The sequence below is a fragment of the Osmerus mordax genome, chromosome 10 (genome assembly GCF_038355195.1).
Source record: "Osmerus mordax isolate fOsmMor3 chromosome 10, fOsmMor3.pri, whole genome shotgun sequence".
NCBI classification, from domain to species: Eukaryota; Metazoa; Chordata; class Actinopteri; order Osmeriformes; family Osmeridae; genus Osmerus; species Osmerus mordax.
Window position 1 is genome coordinate 2,775,192 of NC_090059.1, and position 18,618 is coordinate 2,793,809.

Consider the following 18,618-nt stretch of genomic DNA (forward strand, 5'->3'; position numbering starts at 1 on the left):
CAAGAAGAAATCATTTAAAAAGCCTCCTTGCTCATAGCAAAGTTAACTTCAGACTTCTTTTAACCCATAGAGCCGCGGGTAACCTGATCAACTCAGACCCCCTTCTTTGTCGTTTCTGCTGTTTTTCTCAGGTCTGGTGTTTTTAACTGCTGTCTCAAGTAAGAGCTCAAAGGCCAGGTTTTCCTCTCACGTCTGATCTCCTGACTCCATCACAGTGATGAGCTGTAGCCAGTTACTATAGCAACTTTCACTACTTTAGCAACATAGCAATTTTCTTTAAAAAAAAAATGGGATCAGATAAAACTGAGTGGGAATGGGGAGAATACTTTTATGAAGAGGTCTCACCCTCAACATTCTCTGAGCAGACCTATCTATTCTCGTTTAGGAGTATGTGATGGAGACAGCTGGCGCTACAGAGCAGGTGCTAGTGTACTGGAAGTGTAACCATGAAAGGAGTCTAGCTTCAATCCCAAGCTCGTTATCCTATCCAGAGTCATGGAGTTTGACCGAATCTTTTGTTTGAATTGTTCAAACCATTCTGGATAGGAATGTTGATGATTAATCATTAATCAGTTAATTGCCATTAAGAATCTAACCAATTAAACATTTATTAACCGACAATGTTTGCCGTCTGCCTTGTTAGTCCAAAAATTGAAATAATTGCGCCCCAGTGTTTCCGATATATTCATCAATGCTGCTGCTGCTTCAGAACTTTATGAAAGGTCAAGTTGCGTCTGCGGAGCTGTTCGCTCCATGGAACTCAAATGAACGGTTGTCTGCTCTCTCTCCACTTGGATGATGAGCAACTGGAACAGTGACAGGACGTCAATCACTCGCCAAGTCAAGACAACCTAATAAACAACAGTGCAAGTACAACAAAGCACTTTCCCCTCGGCTCAGTCAGGCAGTGACAAACAGGGCAGAAGCTAGCATATATTTTACAATTTATATTAAATTTAGCAATGTATTATTTATAGATTTTCATGGCCAACAAATTATTAATATTTCTTATACTGCAAAATAATGTTCTAGCTAGCACTAACTTTAGCTACAGTGCTGCTGCACTACTAGTAGCTAGCAAACCTTTACAGATTATACCAGTAATATTACTTACCTAACATAGCTACAGGTCAACTATGTTTACAGCTATGTATTAAAATATTTTGCAATGGTTACAAGATCCACAACCCATCAAATATACCATTGAGTACTGTCAGGGCAATTATTCAAAAATACAAAAGATAAGGAACAATTGAAAACATCACGGCTAGAGAAATTATATGCATATCCTTCCAGAGACCTTCCAGAGGTCCAGGGGCACTGGTTAAGATGAATGGCATAGTGAATTGCACCAAGTATCAGGAAGCTTTGACTGACAATCTGGTTGTCAGTCCGGTTGCCAGAAGGCTGGGACTTGGCCCTAGCTAGACTTTCTAACAAGACGCTGGCAATATCGTGATGTAAATGGTTCCCTTCTTGCGTACATGCGGTCAGTATACATTGGGCTTAAAGTTTGCCATTGTAAAGTTGAGAGGAAATCGAGATTCTCGAGGCAGGAAAATCATGGGCGTCCGATGACTAAATTACAATCCGTTAATGACTAGTGATTGAGCAAATATCTGTTTTTAAATGTAAGCATAAACAATGGCTGGGGCTGAATGCTGCATATGACAATAGCAGCATATTGACTTGGATCTATCAAAGTATTAATCATAGTGACGAGGGATGGATCTTAGAACGTATTCAATTAACTGTGTGGGGCACAAATCGAGGCTGACTCTTAACGGAAATGAGGAGCTGTGATTAGTAGCAAGGGGCAGATCAATCATCATTCTCTCCCCCTCCCTCCCTCTCTATCTTTCTCTCCCCCTCTCCCCAACCCCCCCTCCCCCACCCCCACCCCACACTCTCTCTCCAGATAATTCATCTCACTTCTGACGCTGACAGCAAGGGACCAGAATGGATGTTTGCTCTCCTAGTGAATAAAAGGACCCATACACCAAGCATCATACACAGAGCATTGTTTGAAGCCGTTAATTGGGGCGGAGATGGGGGGTGTTGCACGAGGGCCACCAAGGGAACAGGCTCTGCCTCAGCCTGCCTGAAGAGCAGGGGAGCAACAGGGTGGTAAAGGAAGAGGGGGAAAAGAACAAGAGAAAAAATAACTGAGAAGAAAAAGAGCAAGGGAGAGAGATAAGACCAAAAGGTAAAGTATCACTTTCCTCTGCTCCACAACCTTTCTGTCTTGGTTTGTGGCCAGACTAGGGGTTGACTCACATTAATAAAGTGACCAAAACAGCTTTCTTTCACCTGAGGAATATAGCAGAGGTACGACCATTCATAAACCAAAATGATGCAGCGAAGTTAATTCATGCTTTTATATCCAGCCGGCTGGACTACTGTAACGCACTTTTCACTGGTCTTCCCAAGAAAACCACTGAAAGACTACAGCTCATTCAAAATTCTGCAGCTAGATTATTAACCAAAACTAAAAGGAGAGAACACATTAGTCCTGTCCTAGCTACTTTACACTGGCTCCCTGTTACCTTCAGAATTGACTTTAAGGTCCTTTTCCTCACATACAAAGCTCTACACGGACAAGGACCTAGCTACATTGCTAACTCCTTTATAAACTACACACCAGCTAGAACACTGCGATCATCAAATGCAGGCCTATTAGAGGTCACCAGAAGCAGTCATAAGAAGATTGGTGATTCGGCCTTTGTCAATTACGCCCCAAAACTATGGAACAAATTACCCATAAATATTACACTCTAGACATTTTTAAAAGACAGCTTAAAACCTACCTTTTTACCGAAGCATTTAAGTAATTTTATCTCAAAAGGGTTTTCCTACTTTTAAAGTTGTTTTCTCTCTTGAACAGAGATCTTATTGGGATTTTTATTTTAGTTTGAATTGTTTATCACTTGTATTATTGTTTTTATTGATTTTATGTAAAGCACCTTGAGCTACAATTCTTGTATGAAATGTGCTATATAAATAAAGTCTTACTTACTTACTTACTTACTCGAAGGGTGAACGACAGCAGAGAACATTGAAGACAGAGGCTGGAGGTAATACTTCTTTATCTCATGACGAATGGGGCAACTTAATTTGGCTGCAGTGGAAAGACAGCCATTTAGCAGTGCCAAGTCATTGAGACTTTGGTATTGTAAAGCATGTTTAAAGGGGCACAGCTCTCCTGGGCTGAAGGACACTCCATTCTCCCACACTCCAAATCCTCACCCATCTGTTATAAACACACCTGTAGTTTATACCTTGTTTACTTAGCTTACTTAGACTCTACAGGGTTTTGCAATGTTGATAGACCTATCGTTTACTTGCTAATTGTTAACGTATATTTTAATATACATAAATGAAAAAAAATACATGTTTGGTAAAACAACAAAAGTTAGTTAGCAAACAGTGGGTTCTCTCTTGGTTGACATGACTACCTAGGAGAGACACACTGCTGCTGCATCGGAGCCCATCCGGGGAAGAGCAGAAACAATCACAGTGCCACAATTTGTGGAACGGCCACCATCTGTGTCTGACTGGCCCAGCACCACTGCGGACCAGCAGGGGAAATCTGTCTTTCACCCTCTCCTCCGTACCTTCCCAAGAAAGCACCAAGCATAACGACACACACACACACACCTACAGGCACACACAAACACACTCATAGAATCTGCAAAGGGCCCAAGGACATCTCACAGAAGACTCCCAGGCTGGAGGAGAACGAGAGAGGCAACGTGGACACTCAGGTCATTTGGCACCTGCAAGTCTCCCCAGACTCAGGCCAAAAAGACCCCCCCCCAGACCCCCTCCCCCCTCCCTCCCCCCGGCCAGCCCCTCCCTGCAGGAGAGCCACTCGCTGCACCTGAACCTACCACACTGATTCAGGGACAAAGGAGGAGATATAAACAGTTTTCCTGAGGATGTACGGTGGCGTAAAGCAAAGTAGTCACCCATGAAAGTGAGCCATCAAGGTTCTCATCCACCCCCCCTTCACAGACAAGCTTGAGGAAACACTTTCACAGTCCACTTCCTTAAACCCCGCTGCCTCCGTTAATATGACAGGATTGCAACCATTCATTATTTAGCAAAAAAGGAAATAGATTTCACTGCCCTGAGTGGCTTCTCATAGGCTAACAGAGCCCCGTTCAGGCCTGCGCCATGCTAAGCCTTGTCTGACATCTCTATCAGACGCCAGAGGTGTACTCGGCACCTCCGTCCCTCCCGGCTGGAGGTTGTTGAGATGAAGCCTCATCTCCGGTGTTTTCCGAGCCTGGATGCTCACTCAGGTACGAGGCAGACTGGCACCGGTGGCAGGAGCTGTGGTCCACAGCCTCACTGACAGGATTTGGGTTCACTGTCACTTAACAGCTATGGAAAAAGGGGGGGGATGTCAAGTTGTCTAAACTTCAGTGGCTGGGGATCGTTAGATTTGTCAATTTGTGTTGGGGAGAAGGGCTGCCGCCCTGGGTGGGATCACTAGCAGCTGCAACAGATCGCCTACTGTCTGCAGAGACCCAGGACACGTGGACTGATAATAACCGATATAAACACAGGTGGCTAATGTTCCTTTGAAGCCTCGAGATACAGCTGACATCTCATGACGAGAAGAGTAGTGCAGTGGCTATTAACACTTGATGCTCCATGACCCGTTCCCTCGATGACTGACCAACTTGGACACGGTCCAACAGTCCTGGCCGGGATGGAGAGTCAGGGACCATTACAACTGCAATCAAGACAATATGGAGGGCAGTGGGAGGGAGGGAAGAGGGGCCGGAAAAAGAAAGAAAGAGTGATTGAGAGTGTCTCTGTATGACTGCAGGGCTGTCCATTCTTGCAGTCACATGTACAGAAGACAAAGTCATCAGGTTAGCATTAGCTCCAAGATAATAACATCAATACAGACAGTCACTCCAGGGATTCTCCCATCGCCCCTTGCTTCTCCACTCAGCTTCCGCGCTTTGCTTACACAAGCACATTATTGACCCGGCTCTTTGAAGAACAGAAGATGATATTGCAGCTCTATTCACAACCCCACTCAGTACAAACGAATACAACCTCTCAAACGGAAACCCTATCCATTACATTAATGACAATGCTGCGAAGGTCACATTTAAATAACTCTTTCCCCAGATGATAATCCTGAGGTCGAATCTTAAAGGGTTTGACCCCTGGCGTCAGACGTGCGCTTCCTAGTCGGCCAGGCAGCGCTGTAACGAGATGGCTGCCTGTCACGGCATGAGTGTTGGGTTCAGTCAAGCGGCAGATCAAAAGGGAGGGATGAAGGTGTAATATCACGAAAGTGAGGGACGACTACTGGGAAGGGGAAGAAAAAAAGATGAGTCTAACAGGACTGTGTCTCTAATTCACACCCTCCACATGGGTGCTTGGCCAGGCGAGACTGCGGATATGGAGACAGATAAACGGGCAGGTTTGCTCGGGCGACTGAACCATCACACAGCTGGGGTTTGATCCAGGGTGCTCTTACAGACACAGATGGCCATATCTTTTCAACCCAGCTTTAGGTTTACCAGAAGCCTAAACAAACATTTGATGGATTATTATTTGAGAGTTTATCCAATTCAGCTGTATTACATAGGTCTATTTCCACCTCACTCACAACACAGACACACACACACAAAGTGGTATCTGGGGAATCCACCATCCTATAAATCATGCCTTTAGATGTAAGAGCAGGCTCTTGTCCTACAGGGTCAGAGCTAGCTCTGAGGCTGAAAGGACTGAATCACTAGAACAGGCTGCTGGGAGATCAAAAGGAGATTCAGGCTGGGAAGAGGACAGAGAGGGGTGTTTCCACCTATAATGAACCTCCTGCAGAGAGGAGGCTCACACACACACACACACTCTTATACTGGTCTATATATATATATTTATACTGGACTATAGATTGGACATATGTGAAATGCTTAGAAATCCTGGAATTCTAAGCGACAGGCTATTGTAAGGATTTCATTCCATAGCTGCTGTCCCAAGGACGACAAGTCCTGCTTGATATATGTGTCGTCTCCGTGGTGATGAGGGCCACTGATGCTATTGGTTCTCGCTGATGAGATAAGGAGATCTCCACTGTACATGCACAAGTAAGCCAGATGTAGCCAGGGCCGGACTCTGTCTCTTTCAGCCCTCCCTCTCTATTCCTGTCCTCCAATGATCCCTTCCCTCCCTCTCTCTCCCTCTCACACACACATCTCTCTCTCTTTCACACTCACATACACAAACAGAAACCCACACACACTCACACACCACAGTGGAGCTGCAGCAGCGAGCAGCGCAATGGAGATATTCTGCGTGCACATCAGCCGTCGCTCAGCACCCGGGACTTTGCCGTGCATGTGAGTGTGTGAGCGAGAAAGAGAGAGCGAGCGCGAGAGAGGGGGGGAGTGTGTGTGTGGGAGCGTGCGGGAGCCTCTGCACTGAGAGAGCAGGGGAGAGCGGCGGAGAGGACGGGGAGAAGAGAGGGGAGCGAGCCGGAGTCTTGCTGGGGCTACGGGAGGAACCACTCGCCACTGGAACGGAGGCTGTTAATGTGTAACAACTCCTCACAACTACTGTGCCTGCCTGCCCGCCTGCCCCCCCGCCCGGCTAACTTCAACCATGGCATAGCCCCCCTGCCCACCAGCCAGCCAGCCTCTAATCCTCAGAGGGACATGCAAGGGCAGTACCGGGGATCTAGACGCTCTCATCCTTTTCATCAGTGATTTACATCTGAGGTAAGTCGCCTGCTCTCTCCTCCCCCTCTCTGGTACTTTGCTGTGGATCTCCTTCTCCTCTTCTACGGTACCCTGCTCCGCTCGCTCTTCTCCTCCCTGATCCCCTGCTCTGCTCCCTCTCCTCCTCCTCCTCCTCTCTAATAGCCTCCTTCTCCTCCTCCTCCTCCCCCCCTTCTCCGGTACCCTGCTCTTCTCCCTCTTCTCCTCTTCTCAGATAGCCTCCTCCTTCTCCTCCCACTCTCCGGTACCCTACTCTCCTCCCTTTCCTCCTCCTCCTCGGCCCCTGCTCTGCTCTACAAGGGAGTGGGTAAAAGTGTGGATGGGGAAACCCCTCAGATCTTCCACCAGGGTTGCGAGTGAAGGATGAGCCAGGGAACTGGGCTGTCATTGGGGATTCACCTGCATGCTCAACACACGCACATGCAGAGCCGGGTTGGTAACCATGGCTACAAGTTGAGAAAGGGGAGCGTTTCTTTACTTGTTGTGGAATGTGTTGTCTTGGGCAACCCCAAAATGATGAAGCAGTAAGACGGAGGGTGGGAGTTAGAATTAGGGAAGCATGTGTTTTATCACGTGTAGATACACACCAAAAAAGTATCTAGTCCACATACATTTTTGCTTCTTGAACAAAATTGGGGTTCTCGTCACGACTGTGACAGAACGCATCTCTAAGGGACTGCGATGATGCTGCATTTCCTATTCGACTGAGAACGTGTGTGTTTGAGTCTGTGTTTCATGAAACATGTAAGCATTTTTCATGTTGGTTACTACTCCCGGATACATGCAGGGATGGCCTGTTGGGGGAGAATGTTTCTAGGTGGCTGAAGGGTGAATGTGCAGCGCTAGTCATGCGTTGGAGGGAGGTGGTGGTGGTGGGGCGGGGGTAGTAGGGTAGAAAGCGCCTGACATAGAGGACCTTAACTGTGGAGTAATCTAGATGAATGGGTCTGGTGATCCTGCCCTGTGGTCACAGACCTCTAGGGCAGAGCATGACCATGGGATGGAGGGTGTGGGGATAGAAATGTTCTCTCTTTAAGCATTACCCCCCCTCCCCTCCTTCAACCGCTCCGTGCGGACTCGTGGATGGTTGGATATTTGTGGGTGTGAGTACGTTGTGTATGAGTGCGTGTGTGAGTGTATGAAAAAGCTGTTAAACAAATTCTCAGAGGGCAAGCGATGGGCCTTAAGACACCCCAGATCTGAACGTCCTTGGTTACTTTCCCCTCTCACTGTCTTTCCCCTTCAAGCCAGCTGATCGGATCTTGCAGACCGAATATGCCCCCCTTCACTCTACTCAGACAGAGATAGAAGGTGAGGGCGAGAGGGAAGGAGGTACAGTTGGGAGGGGGGATAGAGGGAGGTGGGGATGGAGAAATGGAGGGGGAACGAGAGAGAAGGAGAGGGAGATCTCATTGAGGAGTGTCTGCATGGCTGTCCAGAAGGAATACGGCCGGCTGTTTCAAAGCTAATCTTATTTTTAGGAATCAGTTGCACTAATCGGTAGCTTCTCAGGGTAGCAGTCTACAGAAGACTACCGTGCATTCATCCCCATCACCCAGTTCTACTGTACAATCACACACACACACAATACATTACTATAGAGAGAGAGACAAAACAAGTTTGTGCAACAAACCATTTGAGATCTCTGGGGATGGGAGGAAGAGGAACTGTGAATGATAGAGACGAAGTGCGCCCTCAGCTCCCTTTCATACAGCAACTCATTCATCCAGAAAACAGAACGCTTTCCTGTGAAGAGGTGTCTCTGGCAGGGGCCAGATGCTAGCTTTCATGTGGTAATGGGATTATTCATTAAGAGGCCCCGCTCCTCAGAGGGCACAACACAGGGGCGCACGTCAGGGGCTGGGGGCAGGATTACAGGTGTGTGTGTGTGTGTAGGTGGGAAGGAGGGGGCAGGATTACAGGTGTGTGTGTGTAGGTGGGAGGGGGCAGGATTACAGGTGTGTGTGTGTTTAGGAGGGAGGGAGGGGGCAGGATTACAGGTGTGTGTGTGTAGGTGGGAGGGGGCAGGATTACAGGTGTGTGTGTGTTTAGGAGGGAGGGAGGGGGCAGGATTACAGGTATGTGTGTGTGTAGGTGGGAGGGAGTGGGCAGGATTACAGGTGTGCGTACGCAGACCACAGAGCCGCACAAACGATGATTGGTTGGATGGCGGAGGGAGGAGTTACTTGTTCACATCTGCCGAATGAGCACACCATATTCTCCCTTGTCTGCTTGAGACATATTCAAAAGCCTCTGTGTCATACCAGAAAGTTTTTTTTTTGCGTATTCCCCCGATATAGCTAGGTAGCTAGCTACAGATAGTAGATAGATTGCTACCTAGCTATATCGGGACATTGTTTTGCTTACCAAACCACAGTAACTTCTTCTGTGAGGTTTTTCTGCGCTACAAGCAAACAAATCACCCTTTTGCGCGATTGCGCCGCCTAGTGCACATTTCTTTCATGGCTATCTACACAAGGCCGTACAATTATAAATGCTGAGCATGTCTCTACACAACTGCACATGACATTAAGAACGCTGACCCGCAGAAGCATACACCAGGCTTTACAAGGGTGGGTCGTGAATATGAGGGTATATTACAGGTGTGGGGGTGGATACGAGGGGTATATTACAGGTGTGGGGGTGGATACGAGGGGTATATTACAGGTGTGGGGGTGGATGGGGGTATATTACAGGTGTGAGGGTGGATACAAGGGGTATATTACAGGTGTGGGGGTGGATGGGGGTATATTACAGGTGTGGGGTGTATACGAGGGGTATATTACAGGTGTGGGGGTGGATACGAGGGGTATATTACAGGTTTGGGGGTGGATGGGGGTATATTACAGGTGTGAGGGTGTATATTACGGGTATATTACAGGTGTGGGGGTGTATATTAGGGGTATATTACAGGTGTGGGGGTGTATATTAGGGGTATATTACAGGTGTGGGGGTGGATACAAGGGGTATATTACAGGTGTGGGGGTGGATGGGGGTATATTACAGGTGTGGGGTGGATACGAGGGGTATATTACAGGTGTGGGGGTGGATACGAGGGGTATATTACAGGTTTGGGGGTGGATGGGGGTATATTACAGGTGTGAGGGTGTATATTACGGGTATATTACAGGTGTGGGGGTGTATATTAGGGGTATATTACAGGTGTGGGGGTGTATATTAGGGGTATATTACAGGTGTGGGGGTGTATATTAGGGGTATATTACAGGTGTGGGGGTGTATATTAGGGGTATATTACAGGTGTGGGGGTGTATATTAGGGGTATATTACAGATGTGGAGGTGTATATTAGGGGTATATTACAGGTGTGAGGGTGTATATTAGGGGTATATTACAGGTGTGGGGGTGTATATTAGGGGTATATTACAGGTGTGGGGGTGTATATTAGGGGTATATTACAGGTGTGAGGGTGGATACGAGGGGTATATTACAGGTGTGAGGGTGGATACGAGGGGTATATTACAGGTGTGTGGGTGTATATAGGGAGTCAGGTTGCTGAGCGGTTAGGGAACCGGTTCGATTCCCCGCCAGGCCAATGACGTTGTGTCCTTGGGCAAGGCACTTCACCCTACTTGCCTCGGGGGAATGTCCCTGTACTTACTGTAAGTCGCTCTGGATAAGATATTACAGGTATATTACAGGTGTGGGGGTGGATACGAGGGGGCGGGGATGCTGTATTAAAGATGTGTCAGGCTCCTTAAATCACCTGGCTGGTGCTTGAGTAGGGAGAGAAAGATATATGAAGGCATACATATACTGGATGGATGTTTTTACAGGGGCACATTAATGAACGTGACTGTAAATGTGCCTTCTGTGTTAGCCAAATGGCTATTTTTCATCTGTAGACTCTTGACAGAATGTAAAAAAAAATCTACAAAAAAATACAAAACAATGCATCTTATATTTATACCATAACACACATACACAAACTGAAAAATGCTTGATCCCAAGCACAATAAATCAAGGGATGGATGGATGGGTGTAGAATTGGAGGACATGTCTGAAAAAGCTGTGTGGGACAGGCTGTTCTCCAGCCTACAACACCCCAATTACCAGCAACACTCTGAGCACAAGGTAGAGCCAGGTTCTCACACACACACACACACACACACACACACACACACACACACACACACACACACACACACACACACACACACACACACACACACACACACACACACACACACACACACACACACACACACACACACACACACACACACACACACACACACACACACACACACAGCTGACTGGGACAGGTATTTAAGATGATTCACATCACAATCTGAATTTTGCAATGAAGTTAGAAGAAAATTAATTCGAAAAAGCTTCTTTAGCAGAGAGACCCATTGGACAATGCAGCACCTCGGACTAACAAAAACATCCACTTTCCAAACCATTCTCTTTCTCACACTGATCTCTCTCTGATCTCTCTCAGTCCCCCTTCTTCATCCTGCCCCTCTCTTGCCCTTTCTAGCTCTCTCTGTCTCTGCTCTGCCTCACTATATCCCTCTCTCTCTCTCTCTCTCTCTCTCCCTCTCTCCCTCTCTCTAGGCTCGAGGCTAGGTGGAATCTGAGGCCAGCGGGAGCTCTCGCTCATTAGCCGTCAGCTTTGAAAGCCCACACAGCCTGTATTACACACAGAGGGGGAGGGAGAGAACTAAACAGAAAGAGGACAGAGAAAGAGATATTCAACGAGGGATGGAGAGGGAAAATAGCAAGAGAGACAGACAGAGAGAGCTGACGAGAAATAGGACTAGGAATATAGAGACGTGATTAAGTGAAAGTTGGAGTGGGGTGACATGAGAAAGCAATGCCGTGAGATAGAGATTTAATACTGTGTTAAATTAAATTGTTCAGTAGTGACTCAAAGTTACAGCTACATTAACATGCCTGTTATCTGGTAAACATGGCATTTGCAATAATGTTTCATAAATGTAGGACATATCCCCCCCAAAAAAGTATTCCATAATACCATTATTGTTACTGCTTGTACATGACAATAGTTTAATCGTTGTATTCTCATTTTTAACAATTGCTCTGGTAATAGTCAAGTTTTCATTGACAAAAAACATTTTGTTCGAGAGGGAAAGAGAGAGGGGAGAGAAAGCGGAAAAGAGAATAAAGGGGAGAAGGAGAGAGAAAGAGAGAGGGAGGGAGAGAAAAGGTGAAGGAGAGAGAGGCAGTGTGAGAGTGGGATCAGGTGTGGACTAGCATTGTGGCTTTGTACCAGTCTGCACTGCCCTCTCAGACCTTGTCAAGGTCCTCCTCTATAACCCCCCCCACCCCATGCCCTGAATTGAACCAGGAGCCCTATCAACCATCCCCACATCTAGATCACATGATGCCGTCCCCCATCGCTGTGCGGCTAGGTGATGGTCTGGTTTAGGTATTGGGTGGGATGCAAGCTTCTCTCTGCCTGGTTTCCTGTCTGAAAGCTTCTGCTTGTGGCCCCAGATGAATCAAAGCAACTATCCACTAACGCAACCTCACACACACACACGTAGGCACGCACATCCTCACACACACACACACACACACACACACACATCCTCACACACAGGCACGCAGACACACACACACCCATGGCCCCCGAGAGGGAAAACCGTCATTTTAGGATTCACTTTCTGATGAAAAACATTCTAAAAATACCACCTTCTTTCCCGCTGTTTGCTCCTGGTGGTTCTGAGGGGCAGGGACCGCACTGCTGAACTGAGCCAGAGATACTGACTCAGGGTACAGAGGAACACTGATCTGGTCTGATACACTGCTGGGGTGAAGGAGAGCTTGCACTGTAGGCTACATTCAACATCCTCCATAGCAAACTGATTCAACAATAATACCATTCTTATTATAGAAAAATAGGCCTTTCCAGTCGCCTGTGCCTGTGTAAATACCGCTCGTTAGCAGCTGAGTGAGCTGCTACAGGCTGGTTGCGCCACAATTACTAGACACACAATCCTTTAAAATCCTCACATTTCTAAGGCTTGCCATCTTAAAGCATTAGTGTGCCATTAGCCGACAAAGGATTTGCTGCACTTGCTGTACTGTCACAGTAATGCGCTACTATTCTAGCCCACAGGACTGTGAGAATCAGTCACAACGCTGTGTCCCCCATTAGGACAAAGCGCACACACTTTTAACCCTGCGCAAAGTACACAACGCTCTACCAAACCGGCCAGCTTTCTTCAGAAGCGAGTCGAGCCTCTTAAATCACCTTTAAATCCTGCATATTTATGAGTAGCGGCTGAAAGGACGAAGTTGAGAGGGCCTAGCAGATAAAAGGGAAAAAATGGATCACGGTAGCTGGCGAGGAGCTAGGACGCTCCAGAGATAGACATGATGATAGTGGAGGGGGGAAGTTGGAATGCAATGTCTGTGGACATGTCAGGCTACGACAATACACAGAGACCAAATCGCTTGTCTTTCTCCTGATTGCTAAGCCAAGAGAGTCGCATGTGAGAAGCCATTGAGCAGAACTATTCCACTACAGAATACAGTAGCCCTGAAGGCCCCGCACAGACCCACTATGTCACTCTGTCGGTTTAGAGGAAGAGGGGTATACTGAACAGTGTATTAATATTAACCAAATAATGCAAATGCCAATGGAATTACAATTATTTAACTCTATGGGTTAAATCAGAGAAAGAATGATAAAATGAAGGTTAAATCTAATATATATTTAACAAAATTGCAAATTAATGAAATAAATTACAAGGCAAACATGTATAAAGTGAAGTTTTAAACTCTTACCTACTCTACCATTAGGGCTGTCCCCGACTAAGATTGTCTTTGCTCGACCAAGACTTGACTGAACACTTCTGAAAATCAAATTGAAACGTTTTTCTATAAATGTCACTATGCTTTTTATCAAACCATTTTGTGTGATGTTTTACCTCACTGTTTTAACTACGGTTTTCAAGTGGTACATCATATTCGACGTCAAACTATGGAATATAAACCGTTGGCAGTGTGTGCATTCAACATGTTTTGAGTCACCCGCTACTTTGATGAAATGCTTCCATACCACAGATTTCTTTGCCATTTTGCCTAAAGGATTAATAACACTAATTGTAGACAAAGTATGGTAGAGTTTGTAGTTAGACTAACAGCTACAACTGTGCTCATGTGCCGTGTGCAAAAAAAACCAAAAAACTAAAGCAGATTAACGAAAGTGAAAACCACTTTTTTTAAATTACATCTTTTTTTAATTGCTTTATTTGTCTTAAATAATATAATCTACAATTTCTGTAGAACATATCTTTAATTCAGCAATGGCGACACAAGTGGGAATCAGATCACACACTGGCATACGGCTTCTCGACTAAAACAAATCTTAGCCCACCAATAGCATATTGACCAAACAATCGACCAGTCGACTGAGTGGGGACAGCCCTATCTACCATGATTATTGTAAATCAGAGAGAGTAAGAGGTGAGAAAGGATAATAAGTAGGACCAGCCAGAGCTGTGGAGAAGCCCTCAGGAGATGAAGAATCCACAGAACAATGCTTCATAATTTAGACCCAAGAACAACCAATCAGACCACATCTTGACCCTTACTTATCAACATATGACTAGCAATGCTACATTAAGTTACACAATGAGGTGTGAGACCCATCAAGCAGAGACTCCGTCCAGCAACTCCAGATTTGTGCATATGAGAAGTAGGGGCAAGATGACACCCAGCCTTACATCATGAAAGGGACAGTTTGTCTGAAGTACCCTGTATTCCTATTTATTTTACTTTTTTAAATTGCAAGCAGTGTGTACATTACTAGTCAGGATCAGTCATCCATTCACAACAACCATATTTAGTTTTCAATCAGCCAATGGCAAAGACATTCTCCCTGCAAAATGCAGAGGAGTAGGAAAAGGACAGTTAGAGGAAAGTTTAACACTTCTTTGAAGGTGGCAATCTGTATGGGAGGCCATTTTCTCAGCAGATGAATTCACTGACTTGGTGATCCATCTCTTAATTAACTTTCCCTTCCGCTGAGCACACAGGATAACAGAGAAGTAGTCAGGCTTGAATTACTTGGCAACATCCACACAGAGGGAAAAACTCGGCTGAGGGTTTCAAATTTTAGCTCCAAAATCACAATTCTCTGATTGATATATAAGCAACTGTCGCTCACTAGGTTGCATAGCTGTGTCCTTCTATGATACAAAACTATTAACACACTTAACCCTTCTGCTTCCTTCGGGTCACATGACCCAAAGGTTCATAACGAACCATCGTTGTGTTTACCCAATTTTACCCAATACAAAAACAAAAAATAATAATTTTCTTTTAACCTTCGCAATGTGGGGGGTCTGAGACAGCCCAACGGTCAAAAGAAAATGCTTCACTTTGTTTTTGTTTGCGGTAAAGTTGTCGAAATACGACGGTGGGTCACAATGACTGACGGGTCAGAATGACCCGAAGATAACACAAGGGTTAACATAAATTGTGTCTGTCACTGTCGTCCATGAGCACTTCGGGCTAATTTTGCTTGGGAGCTCTCCTGGCAGACGCCTAGCTCCACTCCACAAGTCCTGGACCCTCGGTTAGGGGCTCTCATGTGGGCCACTTACCTGGGCGGGGACAAGCATCAACATGGATGTGGGAGTGGAGGGTGGACTATAATAAATACACCCTCCAAATGAAGTGCTCTCCAATCAGCCGCAAAAAGCTGGGCACTTTCAAGACAAAAATTACTAGTGATAAATACTAGTATGGAGTACGAAAAGTTGATGGATCAAGTACAGTTCTGTATAGTGCTGTTCGAAACTATAAAGGGTACTTCTCTTCTGATCTGAAGACTTAAAAGGAACACTTTATTGGTAGAAATGGTTATACTGTATGCTTTTGGCATGTACAGTAAACATGAGCGCTAGTGTGTCGGGTGATCAAGGCATAACAGGTTTTGACAACAAGGTCAGACCTAACAGAGATTTCATCATGTCCAGATGAGTTACCATGAGCTCCTACCAGCTCCTATTGGGTGACAACTGTGGGTCAGTTCACTTCACTTCTTCCCAGGAAATCAGTGCATGGAGTGAGAGACTGTTGTCATGGTGGCCTGGCCTGGCCTGGCCCAGCCCGTATGGTGACTCATGCTGTTTGCGTAAGTGGCTGGAGGGGGGGAAGAGCTGCGTCTGAGGGAATCTACAGTGACCCGCTGTGTGCCGTCTGAAAACAGGTTGTCTACAGTGGAATTGTAGAGTGACCTCACGTCTGACAGGGTTGTGGGGATAAAAGGTTTGCATGCCTCAGAGAAATCACTCCTTGAGATACCGGAGTGACAACTGGGATTATCAGATCACATTGGTGTTCAATTTGCTGTCGGACTCCCTTCTGAATCTCCCCGAACTGAACCCTCATCATCAGCGCTTCTTTTGATTTTGGACTCACCGCTCTGGGGTGCGTTTCCCGAAAGCGCCATAAGCCTAAGTTGATCGTAGCATTCCATCGTAGGATGAATCTTAGTTTTACGGGCCGTTCCTAAAGACATCGTAGCTAAAGTGTCTCTTGAAAATTCGTAACTCTTGAAAGTGCATAGATTAGCCTACTCCTTACGAGCATGTTTGGGAAACGCACGTAAGAAATATCAATGGATTCGTTTTTTGCTTGATCGTTGCTACGATCCATCGTTATCGGGAAACGCAGCCCTGAGTGGTTGTTTGATTTTGACTTCACTTGAGACAAGAACTGAGTACTTACAGTCAACACTGACCTCATTCCTAAGCTGAAAGCAGGACAACAGTTTAATTTCTCTCTCGAAATGTCATCCGGTGAGCAAACAGAAGAGGACGCCAAGCCAACAGCGATGGCGGAGTGAACAAATCGAAACTTTGCAGATCGATAGATGAACGCTCTCAGTCGCATGGAGCAGAAAACCATGATTCAGGAAAGAAAGAAAAAAAATATCTGGGCTGTTGCTATGATACAATTAGTTTAAACTGTTCTACAAAAGCATTCAGTGGAAAAATAATTGGGAGATACAATTCTTTGGATTGTACCATACATAACCTAAGGCTCTTCTCTTACATAAAGACATGTGTTTTCTTCGCTCCCACCAATTACACTTGGGGGGTAATGCTGCAATCAGCAGACAGTGAGAGAGAGAGAGACACAGAGAGAGAGAGAGAGAGAGAGAGAGAGAGAGAGAGAGAGAGAGAGAGAGAGAGAGAGAGAGAGAGAGAGAGAGAGAGAGAGAGAGAGAGAGAGAGAGAGAGAGAGAGAGAGAGAGAGAGAGAGAGAGAGAGAGAGAGAGAGAGAGAGAGAGAGAGAGAGAGAGAGAGAGAGAGAGAGAGAGAGAGAGAGAGAGAGAGAGAGAGAGAGAGAGAGAGAGAGAGAGGAAGAGAGACAGCAATAGAGGATGAGAGATAGATGAAAAGGGGGTGAGACAGATGAAGGAGGAGGGAGAAAAGACAAAGAGAAAAGCTAGTGGTGCCAAATGACACCAGGACATCAGCCTGCCCTGTGGTGCAGCTGAACTGATCCAGTAAGAAGCTTCTGATCTGATGATCTAGGAGGGGACGTCCGATCCATAATCGACAAGAAAGTAGAAAGAGAAACAAATCCTTGTGGATGATAACCACTCACGGTGGATAAGCAGTGAGGGATAAGGATATGATATCGGTGTCTACATCAGCAGTGAAGGGTTTACCTATCGTACATCACCATGCAGAGAACCTTGGCTGGACTTTGAAAGCAGACTGCATGATAGCTGTGATATGGCAGGCTTGTATTGTGGAGTTATAATTGATTGTCTTTTTGAGAGCAGTTGACCTTATGGGAGATAGCTCTGTTGGTATTCGGACCACAGTGTAATAGGTTGACTGACCCCGTTTCTTCTTTTCACTTAGCGCCTACGCGCACAAGCACACGCAAACACACTCACAGTTTAATCTGAGCAGGTAAGCAGTGAAAGGGCTTGTGAGGTTTGTTGTGTGCCGAACTTGCTGAATCAGTGGTGAACAGTGGGAACACCTGCACTACTGCTGCTGTTCTCACACACTCAGACACTCAGACACTCGCACACTCGCACACTCACACACTCACACACTCACACACTCAGACACACACACAAGCCTGTCAACTCAGAGGTTGTGAGGTCATAGCATTAAAATCTGCAATTACCAGGCAATAAGAAACAAGTGACAAATAGGACTACATTTACATTTACATTTAGTCATTTAGCAGACGCTCTTATCCAGAGCGACTTACAGTAAGTACAGGGACATTCTCCCCGAGGCAAGTAGGGTGAAGTGCCTTGCCCAAAGACACAACGTCATTTTGCACAGCCGGGAATCGAACTGGCAACCTTCAGATTACCGCTTCCCTAACCGCTCAGCCACCTGACTCCCCAGGACTAACACTTATTAAACATTGGTGTCATCAGTTTCACAGACTGAGAGATTAAAGATGTAGTACAAAAATATTAAAACATTTTTAAATGCTAGAATTATTTTAGGGCATACTAAAACCTCACCCCTGCAGTTTTTCAGTAAATAAAAGCAGATGGATTGGCGAGCTTGAAAGACCACAGCAAATCGTTAATGAACAAGCCAGATGGACATATTTCTTTCTCCAAGGCCAACAGTAAATGTTGATTCACAGCCAATGTTGATTCACTCAGACCCTGTTCCACACGTAACGCAGAGAGAGACAGACTTTGTAAAAGCAACATCTGACACAGACATACCGTCCAATTGCTGTGAGAGCACTATGGAAGACATTGGGGAGAAGTGCTTAAATATACAGTATGAAGTACAGTATGTGCAACTCATTAGCAAGACAGGTGTTCAGGGAATTTCCTTTTGATGACGTTTTACTAATTCAATAGGAGGCACTCATGTCCT

The 18,618-nt window shown here is 45.9% G+C and overlaps 1 protein-coding gene across 1 annotated transcript in view; it reads right to left on the reverse strand.

Annotated features, from left to right (window-relative positions):
* Positions 1-18,618, reverse strand: part of dock1 (dedicator of cytokinesis 1) — a 208,916-nt gene that overhangs the window by 73,590 nt on the left and 116,708 nt on the right. The window lies entirely within an intron of this gene.